Raw genomic sequence first — 11,570 nt, 5'->3', positions numbered from 1 at the left:
GCGCGGCCAGGGCCTGGGCCGCGCCGCCCTGTCGTCTGGCCACCTCGTGGCCCCACTTCGTTGACTCTTCGGTCTTCTGGAAGCTTCGTGGAAAAATAGGACCCTGGGCGAAGATTTCGTCCAATTCCGAGAATATTTCCTTACTAGGATTTCTGAAACCAAAAACAGCAGAAAACAACAACTGGCTCTTCGGCATCTTGTTAATAGGTTAGTTCCAGAAAATGCATAAATATGACATAAAATGTGCATAAAACATGTAGATAACATCAATAATGTGGCATGGAACATAAGAAATTATCGATACGTTGGAGACGTATCAGCATCCCCAAGCTTAGTTCTGCTCGTCCCGAGCAGGTAAAACGATAACAAAGATAATTTCTGAAGTGACATGCCATCATAATCTTGATCATACTATTTGTAAAGCATATGTAATGAATGCAGCGATCAAAACAATGGTAATGACATGAGTAAACAAGTGAATCATAAGGCAAAGACTTTTCATGAATAGTACTTCAAGACAGGCATCAATAAGTCTTGCATAAGAGTTAACTCATAAAGCAATAAATCAAAGTAAAGGTGTTGAAGCAACACAAAAGAAGATTAAGTTTCAGCGGTTGCTTTCAACTTATAACATGTATATCTCATGGATATTGTCAACATAGAGTAATATAACAAGTGCAATATGCAAGTATGTAGGAATCAATGCACAGTTCACACAAGTGTTTGCTTCTTGAGGTGGAGAGAAATAGGTGAACTGACTCAACATAAAAAGTAAAAGAATGGTCCTTCAAAGAGGAAAGCATCGATTGCTATTTTTGTGCTAGAGCTTTTATTTTGAAAACATGAAACAATTTTGTCAACGGTAGTAATAAAGCATATGAGTTATGTAAATTATATCTTACAAGTTGCAAGCCTCATGCATAGTATACTAATAGTGCCCGCACCTTGTCCTACTTAGCTTGGACTACCGGATCATCACAATGCACATGTTTCAACCAAGTGTCACAATGGGGTACCTCCATGCCGCCTGTACAAGGGTCTAAGGAGAAAGTTCGCATTGGATTTCTCGCTTTTGATCATTCTTCAACTTAGACACCCATACCGGGACAACATGAACAACAGATAATGGACTCCTCTTTAATGCATAAGCATGTAACAACAATTATTATTCTCACTCGGAGATTGAGGATATGTGTCCAAAACTGAAACTTCCACCATGATTCATGGCTTTAGTTAGCGGCCCAATGTTCTTCTCTAACAATATGCATGCTTAACCATATGGTGGTAGATCTCCCTTACTTCAGACAAGACGAACATGCATAGCAACTCACATGATATTCAACAAGGAGTAGTTGATGGCGTCCCCAGGAACATGGTTATCGCACAACAAGCAACTTAATAAGAGATAAAGTGCATAAGTACATATTCAATACCACAATAGTTTTTTAAGGCTATTTGTCCCATGAGCTATATATTGTAAAGGCGAATGATGGAATTTTAAAGGTAGCACTCAAGCAATTTACTTTGGAATGGCGGAAAAATACCATGTAGTAGGTAGGTATGGTGGACACAAATGGCATAGTGGTTGGCTCAAGTATTTTGGATGCATGAGAAGTATTCCCTCTCGATACAAGGTTTAGGCTAGCAAGGTTATTTGAAACAAACACAAGGATGAACCAGTGCAGCAAAACTCACATAAGAGACATATTGCAAACATTATAAGACTCTACACCGTCTTCCTTGTTGTTCAAAACTCAATACTAGATATTATCTAGACTCTAGAGAAACCAAATATGCAAACCAAATTAGCAAGCTCTAAGTATTTCTTCATTAATGGGTGCAAAGTATATGATGCAAGAGCTTAAACATGAGCACAACAATTGCCAAGTATCACATTACCCAAGACATTTTTAGCATTACTACATGTAGCATTTTCCAATTCCAACCATATAACAATTTAACGAAGAAGAAACTTCGCCATGAATATTATGAGTAAAGCCTAAGGACATATTTGTCCATATGCAACAGCGGAGCGTGTCTCTCTCCCACAAAGTGAATGCTAGGATCCAATTTTATTCAAACAAAACAAAAACTAAAGCGAACCGACGCTCCAAGCAAAATGCATAAGATGTGACGGAATAAAAATGTAGTTTCAGGGGAGGAACCTGATGATGTTGTCGATGAAGAAGGGGATGCCTTGGGCATCCCCAAGCTTAGACGCTTGAGTCTTCTTAGAATACTAGTACAAATGCCCGTGCGTTGCTACGGGGCAATAACACATGTAAACAAGCAAAAAATGGTTAAAATGCAGATACCATGTCGTTGCCCTATGGCATCAGGACCGGTCCGTACAAGGCCGTGGGGAGAGATGACAAAAAAGGTCCTTGTTGACAAGAAAAAGCTAAGAATTCATTGTATTTCAAAAGTAACCTATTAAAGATAATATATTGATGCTCTTTGAACTATAAAATTCACACCACAAATTATTTATTTGTAAAAGTCGAAGAACTACAAATCATTTCTAGTTCTTGTTTTTCTACTTTCTTTCTTTGTAGTTCTTGTACATTGTAAACTCCTTTATATTAATCAATAAAAATTGCAGTGGGGTTGTTTTACCCTTAAAAAACAGTCGGAGAACTACATCATGATAGTAAGACAATAATTTGCAGAAAACAGTCAATACAAGGAACAAAAGCACCTAGATATGGGCATTTGGCTCAATAGCTAATTGTTGATGTAGATTCCTTGATCTGCAGTCTGCAACACTCAACCAGCCCCTCTTCTTCTCCTTATGTAGATTCCTTGATCTGCAATTCACCAAATACATATACTTCTTGTTGGGTATACATACTTCTTGTTGTATGCAAGAGACAAAATTAAATAACATGAAGAACTTTGTGCGGATCTTTCCGAGTACAAAAATACACAATGACCATGATCAAAGAGGTGCAAAAATATCGCTCCAGGAGCTCTACCAAAAAGCAATTCATAAACACAAGGCTCTACCAAATATATGTATTTCCCTATTACTTTGGTAACCTCGATCTTAATTCCCTAGTGTTAGATGGTTGGAGTGCAGAATATAATGAATGGGCCTTTAAATTTCCATGTCCAGTAGAGCCATCTATAATAGTTGCTGTTGAAAATCGACGCGGCTCGGCAAATAGAATTTTTAGACAAAAATGATTCCATGGGTGGAGACATTTTTCTTTTGATGTCTGCCATTGCCACAATGCTCCCAGGATGCAAAATTTGCTTTGCTTTTTCCCATGGAGGCGATCGATCAGTTTGGGTAGCTAGAGATAGTAAAAGACATGTATAGATATGTAGTATACTTCATTTGAATAATATGCAGTAATACTCTCTTCTAGCTTCCACGTATTTTCTCCTGAATATATGCAGTACCATTATAATTTATGTTGTGTTCACAAGACCCTTAAACCAATGTTTACTTAGAGTAAGAATGGGGCTAGTAATTAGACAGATATAAAGGGAAGTGTGTTTTTCAGAAGAAAAAAATGCATAGAAATAAGACTGAAACTATGACCTTTTCATAAAAGAAGTTTTAAATAAACTGTATGTCTCTTTATTTGATTTGAATACAATAGGAAAACAAAAGTACTTGATGTCCCAGTCTTGCTGAAACCATTTTTGCTAGATTTGTCTTAAATAATAATCCATGTTTGAAATATTATAAGTGATAACAAACACATATTGTAGTACAAGGACCAATGCACAACTTACAGTCATACACCCTCTCGAGAGTCGAGAGACTACAAATGAATATCTTCAGTTAGAAAAACATGAGTGGAGAATGGATTATAACAACTACGAGGACAAAGTTAAGGAGAAAAACTATAAATGGAGGAAAGCTACTTATATAACTACACTTTTCACCCAGAGTGCTTTTAGAACATGTTCATAACATACAAGGTATGGATATCTTAATTGTAACGGTTCTTTACCAAAAGATTCAAATTCACTCAACATGTTTTCTTTTTTTGTAAGTCATTTATCCACAAACCCTGAAGTAACTTCAACCAGACATTGTTTCTCTCAGGCGGAGGAAATGCTACATGTTCAAAAGAGATTAGGACAGTAGATGCACAAATATAAAGGCTATTAGGAAATGCATATTCACATTCGAGATGAAAAATCAAAGGATGGTTATTATATTAGCATCATGACAAAATAATAAAACAAAGGAAGATTCACCTACAACAGAGACACCCACTGAATCCTCCTGCACCAATGTTGGCCGTTGTCACCACCAGTGTAGGAATCTCCCGCCACCCAAACCAAACCTTCAAAGTAAACCCTGAACATGTGTAAATCAGTCAAAGACATACAGTAGAGAAAAAATCATTAGCAAATTTGAAACAAAAGCACTGGTCGTTCACATCTCATAATCATTAGCCAAGAATAAATACCAATGGAACAAAAGCTCACTCTACCAACCACTTCTGGTCGTTCACATCTCATAATATATCAAACTATTCAAATCAAATAAATAAGGAGATCCGGGATGGAGAGACATACACTGTCTAGGGGAGAGGGAGATGAATTGCACTGTGCACTCAGCATCACCAACGTAGCCAATCAACTGCACTGGTGAGAACACAGCAGCAACCTTATTGGCATCTGGAACCCTTCAAGAGCAGAAAACTCAGCATTAAAGGTTTTGTGTTTTTTGAGGTTTCAATATCATGTATTGGAAAGCTAGTGTCATCAACTGAATCAGGGGTACCAGAGTCTTCAGTCTGCGGACTGGGCAAATAAGATTCATTCAATTTTTGTTGCTTGGGTGTAATCTTAGGTGCCCTGAACTTCCGTTTTGCCTCAAGCGACGCTAAGCCTTCTAGGGGTTAAGGATAGTACAATACAATGGACAGCTAAATGATGTGCAGAAATGATGCAAAATAACCTAGTAAATAAGATGGTGTGGATGAACTCTGATCGTATACTACGACTCGTACATCACCTTTGCCGACTAAAATATTTGGGGTGATAAAGTAGGAAAACTGTGCATGAATGAATCAAACAGGTTTGAGAAGCAGAAATTTACAAGATTCTTGTCCAAGGCATTTCATAAATGTGATTTGTATGCCTGCAGCTAGGAGCTCACTCTAGTAACTTAAAATCTTAAATAACGCAAAGTTTTCTGAATAAAATTAGATGTGTTGAGAGGATACGAAGTAATTTGTCAATATGTTTTTCCGCACAGGAAGATCTAGCCTCTTCTTTCCAAATGAAGGGTTAACAGACTCTGATTGGATAACCTTTATCCATAGCTGGTGCATTGCACTGAGTGCTGGCCTGCAAGGTATGTATATGTAAGGCAGGGCAGATGGCAATCTCAACAAGATAATCAAGAAAGAAAACATAACTTCATCTTGGTGATCTGAGAGTCCTGCATTATAGCTAAGAGCATCCTGATATAATTTTTTATAACAAGTGATAACAAAGTAGTACATTCAGTAAGAGTCCTTTATTTTTGAGATGTACATTCAGTAAGAATTGCCAAAAAGGAACACAAAACCATGAGAACTTGTATCTACTTCCACTCTACCCTTTTGGTGACGAATGTTGTCCGTTTTCTAGCTAAATGTCAATTTGATTTCCCGTTTTGTATCTTCTATACTGGGCTGGTGTAATGCACTAATGCTATGCTCAAGACTTCCTTAATCAATGAAGTGAGAAAGTTGCTAACAAACAGAAAAACATGCGGAAATGGTATTTGCTTTTCTTCATGTAATGGTGCTGCACTATGTTTGTGCATATGCATGTCATTACATGCACGAGGCTCCTCAGCAGAGTAGAATGGATTACATTTGAAGGAACAAAGCACCAGCAAACCAACTTGACCAATTAGTAAAGCATGAGGGAAAGCAAGCATAACTTTCACAAAATGTGCATCAACACAAAAGTTTTTCTTGTGAAAGAAAGAAATCTGAGAAGAACTACACAGGAGGAAACGGATCAGTACCTCAAACGGTTCCTTTGTGAGTGAAACAAAAGTTTTTCTGGTGAAAGAAAGAAACCCGACAAGAACAGGACAGAAACAGACCGAGTACCTCAAACAGTTCCTTCGTAAGTGGATCAATGTCTCCTAGAGCAATACCTTTAACAACAGCCTGCGGTAGCCATGTATAGACCAATTAAGGAAATGCTATAATGCATGTAAGTAATATTCCTTCTGGAGGTAAAACAGTTTGGAATTACCGAGGAATTGGTGTCATGAAAAAAAAATCGCCTAGATACACTCGGTGACTGGTCATTAGAAAGAATGACCACATAAAGGAAGGAATCCATCTATGGAGTGTTTACAGCAAAGGTTGTCATATTTCTATAGTATCTTATTTTTGCGGGAAATATAGCATCTCACTATATAAACATAAGTTTATCAAGGATATGGGCCCAGAAAGTCATCTTCACTGAGGCCATGAGGAATGCCGGACAAATGAACAATATCTTCCGTCGCAGGATCATAGACCCTTTGAAACTGAAATGCCCATATTGCCTTCTTGAAGTTTTCTTCATACTGAGGTGGAACAGAAACAGCACTGTACCTCAAGTGCTTGATTACCTGAAAGCATACATGCCATTAACTTGTGGAGAAGTTTCTAAATCGTAAAATTAGAAACACGACAGAAAGCTAAAAGCTCAGCAGTTATTGTTCATTTAGTTGCATGACTATTTAAACAATATTCCTATTTGAAATACAGGTTTTGAATGTTGAATAACTAACCAAATAATAGCCTCATAAAAGTTGATGGACCAATGAACTTTTTGTTTTGCCCACTGTAGCCATTTCTAGAACTATTTATTCTGCATGCGCATAATGCGTCCTTCCTTATCTTGTAGGACGGCCATGCCACACTTGGTTTCCTTTTTTTCATGAAATAGTGAAGTAGTATGCTCAAATGTTCAATAGACGCAGAGAAGACAGGATTTACCTTCTCGTAACTCTTGAGCTTTTGGATGAGTGCATGAGCACGTTTCACACCCATTCCAGGTAACGATGGAAGATAGTCACAGCCACTTAAAATACACATCTCTAGCAACATTTGTTTTGTGAATCCATTCAAGTCCAACTCCCTGTTTCGTTCTAATCGTGTAATCTGGAATTCAACACCTTGCCCAAATTTGTCCATCTTAAAAATAATCTGCACGTTACAAGAAGATACATAAAAATTAGAATACAAAGAATGCTCTCACAGGAGGCAGTCATCCAACTACCAAACATGATACCAGGGTAATAAAAAGAAAGATTCTGGAAGTTGATGGCAGAAAAAGGGTTGTAGCAGTGCGCTTACTCTAGAACAACCAAACGGTATCAAATCTGAATCCTCGGTAATTACAGCATCAACAAGTTTGTTTACGAGATAAGAATGTCATTTGTGCATCCGCTTCATAAGGCGCAACAATATAATCAACCTTTTCTTGCTTCAGTACCTGCATTGCATGATGCATAGCCAAATAAACGTTCACATTCTGGTAGAAACTGCTTCAAATAGGTGGTAACTAAGTATGATGGTAACCAGCTGATAGCAATACATGGAATTTGCATCTGTACCTGGATCAGATCAGAAGCAATTTTAGGCGTAATGTCAACAGCTTTCTGATAACACTCATAAGCAGCACGTGAGTTCCCAGCTGCTTCATGTTCCCTGGCACGCTCAAGACTTTCCTTTCGCGACCTGAACAACAGCATGGTTAGCATCCAGTAAATAATACTGTAACACGGAACACATAACGAGGTCTGTAGCAAAAGTGAACCGGAAGCTCCAGCCTCCTCGCGGATTCTAGGAAGCAGGCGGGAACCTCCTTGGTGGCGTGGAATTCTCTTCGGCGATCAGCCGTGCTGCTGCTTTCTCTTCGGCGAGGCGGCTGGGACGGGAGAACCGGCGGGACGCACGGCGACTTCCGCGATAAGGCCAGCACGGCGTCGGCTCGGCAGCGGCAGAGCGCGTACTCGACGACGCGAGATGTCACAATGGCTCCAGTCCACGCACTCGCTTGCGTCTGGCCATGGCCGTACTGCTGCTTGCTCTCCGGCGAGACGGCCGTGCCACGCAATTACGTTCACGACGGCGCCCGGGGCGTGCTCGGCCGCGAACGACGGGGCCGTTGCCTCGAAGCCCCTCCCCTGCATCAGCGTCGCCCATCCCCTTCTCCTGCCTCGCCCTGGATCTCGCCAGATGCGCGGGGCTCCTCACGTCCTTGCCGGATGCGTGCGAATCCTCGAGGACCTCGCCGCCCGCCGACTCCTCCCCACGGATCTCAACGGACCTCAGCTGCTTGGGAGACCAAGTCGCTGAAGAGGGTTGCAGCGGCTGGATAATTCATGCGGTGAAGGCGCCCACAGCCATGGCAGGTCTCGATGTAGCGGTGCGGCGGCGGTAGCGGGCGTACTGGTGGGCGCCACTGACGCAAATTACTCGGGATGGGCTGGCGGCGCTGTGGTCAGCCCGCTCCCACCTGCAGGCCTAGGGGTGAGCGGCAGGAGGAGCACAACGGCGGCGGCCTCCGCCTGCCCCTGGTATCGTGAGATCGGATCCAGGGATTGGGGTTGGGGGTTGGGGCACAACGAGGAGGTTTCCTGCTGGCTTGGCCCACCTGTCAGCGCACGCGGGAGGGCAAACGACGAAGGACGTAGGTGGGTTGGACGACCAAACGTATTGGCAGAATAAGGAACCACTTTAGTCTTTTTAAGTAGTAGAGATATGCAGGGGTGAACCACCGGGGCATCCCCAAGCTTAGAGCTTTCACTCCTCTTGATCATAGTATATCATACTCCTCTCTTGATCCTTGAAAACTTCCTTCACACCAAACTTCAAGCAAACTCATTAGAGAGTTAGTGCATAATAAAAATTTACATGTTCAGAGGTGACACAACCATTCTTTACACTTCTGGACATTGCATAAAGCTACTGGACATTAATGGATCAAAGAAATTCATCCAACATAGCAAAAGAGGCAATGCGAAATAAAAGGCAGAATCTGTCAAAACAGAACAGTTCGTAAAGACGAATTTTAAGATGGCACCAGACTTGCTCAAATGGAAAAACTCAAAACTAACGAAAGTTGCGTACATATCTGAGGATCACTCACGTAAATTGGCATAATTTTCTGAGTTTCCTACAGAGAATTAGACCCAGATTCGTGACAGCAAAGAAATCTGTCTCTGCGCAGTAATCCAAATCTAGTATGAACCTTACTATAGAGACTTTACTTGGCACAAAAACATGATAAGGAGAGGTTGCTACAGTAGTAAACAACTTCCAAGACTCAAATATAAAACAAAGTACTGTAGCAAAATAAACACATGGGTTATCTCCCAAGAAGTTCTTTCTTTATAGCCATTAAGATGGGCTCAGCAGTTTTAATGATGCACTCGCAAGAAATAGTATTTGAAGCAAAAGAGAGCATCAAGAGGCAAATTCAAAACACATTTAAGTCTAACATGCTTCCTATGAAAAGGAATATTGTACACAAATAAATTCATGAAGAGCAAAGTAACAAGATCAGGAAGATAAAACAAGTGTAGTTTCAAAAATTTCAGCACATAGAGAGGTGTTTTAGTAACATGAAAATTTCTACCACCATATTTTCCTCTCTCATAATAATTTTCAGTAGCAACATGAGCAAACTCAACAATATAACTATCACATAAAGCATTTTTACCATGAGTCTCATGCATAAAATTATTACTCTCCACATAGGCATAATCAATTTTATTAGTTGTAGTGGGAGCAAATTCAACAAAGTAGCTACCATTATTATTCTCATCAAGTGTAGGAGGCATAGTATCATCAAAGTAAATTTTCTCCTCAGTGCTTGGGGGACTAAAAATAACATGCTCATCAAAGCCAGCTTCCCCAAGCTTAGAATTTTCCATATCATTAGCAACAATGGTATTCAAAGTATTCATGCTAATATGTTCCGTGGGTTTTTTAATTTTCGGATCAAACCATCCATGTCTTAAATCAGGAAATAGAATAAGAAGCTCATTGTTGTCCATTATGCCAAACTAGTGTAAACAGGAAACAAAAAGATGCAATTGCAGGATCTAAACATGATAAAGTAAATGCAAGTAACTAATTTTTTTTGTGTTTTTGATATAGAGAGCAAGACAGTAAATAAAGTAAAACTAGCAACTAATTTTTTTGTGTTTTGTTTAGGTGCAGCAAACAAAGTAGTAAATAAAATAAAGCAAGACAAAAACAAAGTAAAGAGATTGAGAAGTGGAGACTCCCCTTGCAGCGTGTCTTGATCTCCCCGGCAACGGCGCCAGAAAAAGTCGCTTGATGCGCGTAGATGTACACGTCCGTTGGGAACCCCAAGAGGAAGGTATGATGCGCACAGCGGCAAGTTTTTCCTCAGAAAGAAACCAAGGTTTATCGAACCAGGAGGAGCCAAGAAGCACGTTGAAGGTTGATGGTCGCGAAATGTGATGCGGCGCAACACCAGGGATTCCGGCGCCAACTTGGAACCTGCACAACACAAACCAAGTACTTTGTCCCAACGAAACAGTGAGGTTGTCAATCTCACCGGCTTGCTGTAACAAAGGATTAAACGTATCGAGTGGAAGATGTTTGCAAAGAAAACAGTAAAACACAAGTATTGCGAGTAGATTGTATTTCAGTAAAGAGAATTGGACCTGGGTCCACAGTTCACTAGAGGTGTCTCTCCCATAAGATAAAAGCATGTTGGGTGAACAAATTACAGTCGGGCAATTGACAAATAGAGAGGGCACCGCGATGCACATACATGACATGGTAAATATAGTGAGATTTAATTGGGCATTACGACAAAGTACATAGACCGCCATCCAACTGCATCTATGCCTAAAAAGTCCACCTTCGAGGTTATCATCCGAACCCCCTCCGGTATTAAGTTGCAAACAACGAGACAATTGCATTAAGTATGGTGCGTAATGTAATCAACAACTACATCCTCGGACATAGCATCAATGTTTTATCCCTAGTGGCAACAGACACAACACAACCTTAGAACTTTCGTCACATCGTCCCGGTATCAATGCGGGCATGAACCCACTATCGAGCATAAATACTCCCTCTTGGAGTTAAGAGTAAAAACTTGGCCAGAGCCTCTACTAATAACGGAGAGCATGCAAGATCTTAAACAACACATATGTAATAACTTGATAATTACCATAGCATAGTATTCTCTATCAATCGGATCCCGACAAACACAACATATAGTATTACAGATAGATGATCTTGATCATGTTAGGCAGCTCACAAGATCCAACAATGAAGCACATAAGGAGAAGACAACCATCTAGCTACTGCTATGGACCCATAGTCCAGGGGTGAACTACTCACTCATCACTCCGGAGGCGACCATGGCGGCGTAGAGTCCTCCGGGAGATGAATCCCCTCTCCGGCAGGGTGTCGGAGGCGATCTCCTGAATCCCCCGAGATGGGATTCGCGGCGGCTGCGTCTCTGGAAGGTTTTCCGTATCGTGGCTCTCGGTCCTGGGGGTTTCGTCACGGAGGCTTTAAGTAGGCAGAAGGGTAGGTCAAGAGGCGGCACGAGGGGCC

The 11,570-nt window shown here is 40.8% G+C and overlaps 1 pseudogene; it reads right to left on the bottom strand.

The window, feature by feature from the left end:
- Window positions 1-3,025: 3,025 nt before the first annotated feature.
- Window positions 3,026-7,786, bottom strand: LOC124648088 (annotated as a pseudogene).
- Between the last annotated feature and the right edge of the window lie 3,784 nt (window positions 7,787-11,570).

Source organism: Lolium rigidum, chromosome 4 (genome assembly GCF_022539505.1).
Source record: "Lolium rigidum isolate FL_2022 chromosome 4, APGP_CSIRO_Lrig_0.1, whole genome shotgun sequence".
Taxonomy (NCBI): Eukaryota; Viridiplantae; Streptophyta; class Magnoliopsida; order Poales; family Poaceae; genus Lolium; species Lolium rigidum.
Note: the sequence above shows the minus strand (reverse complement) of the source record. Positions and strands in the feature narration are given on the sequence as shown.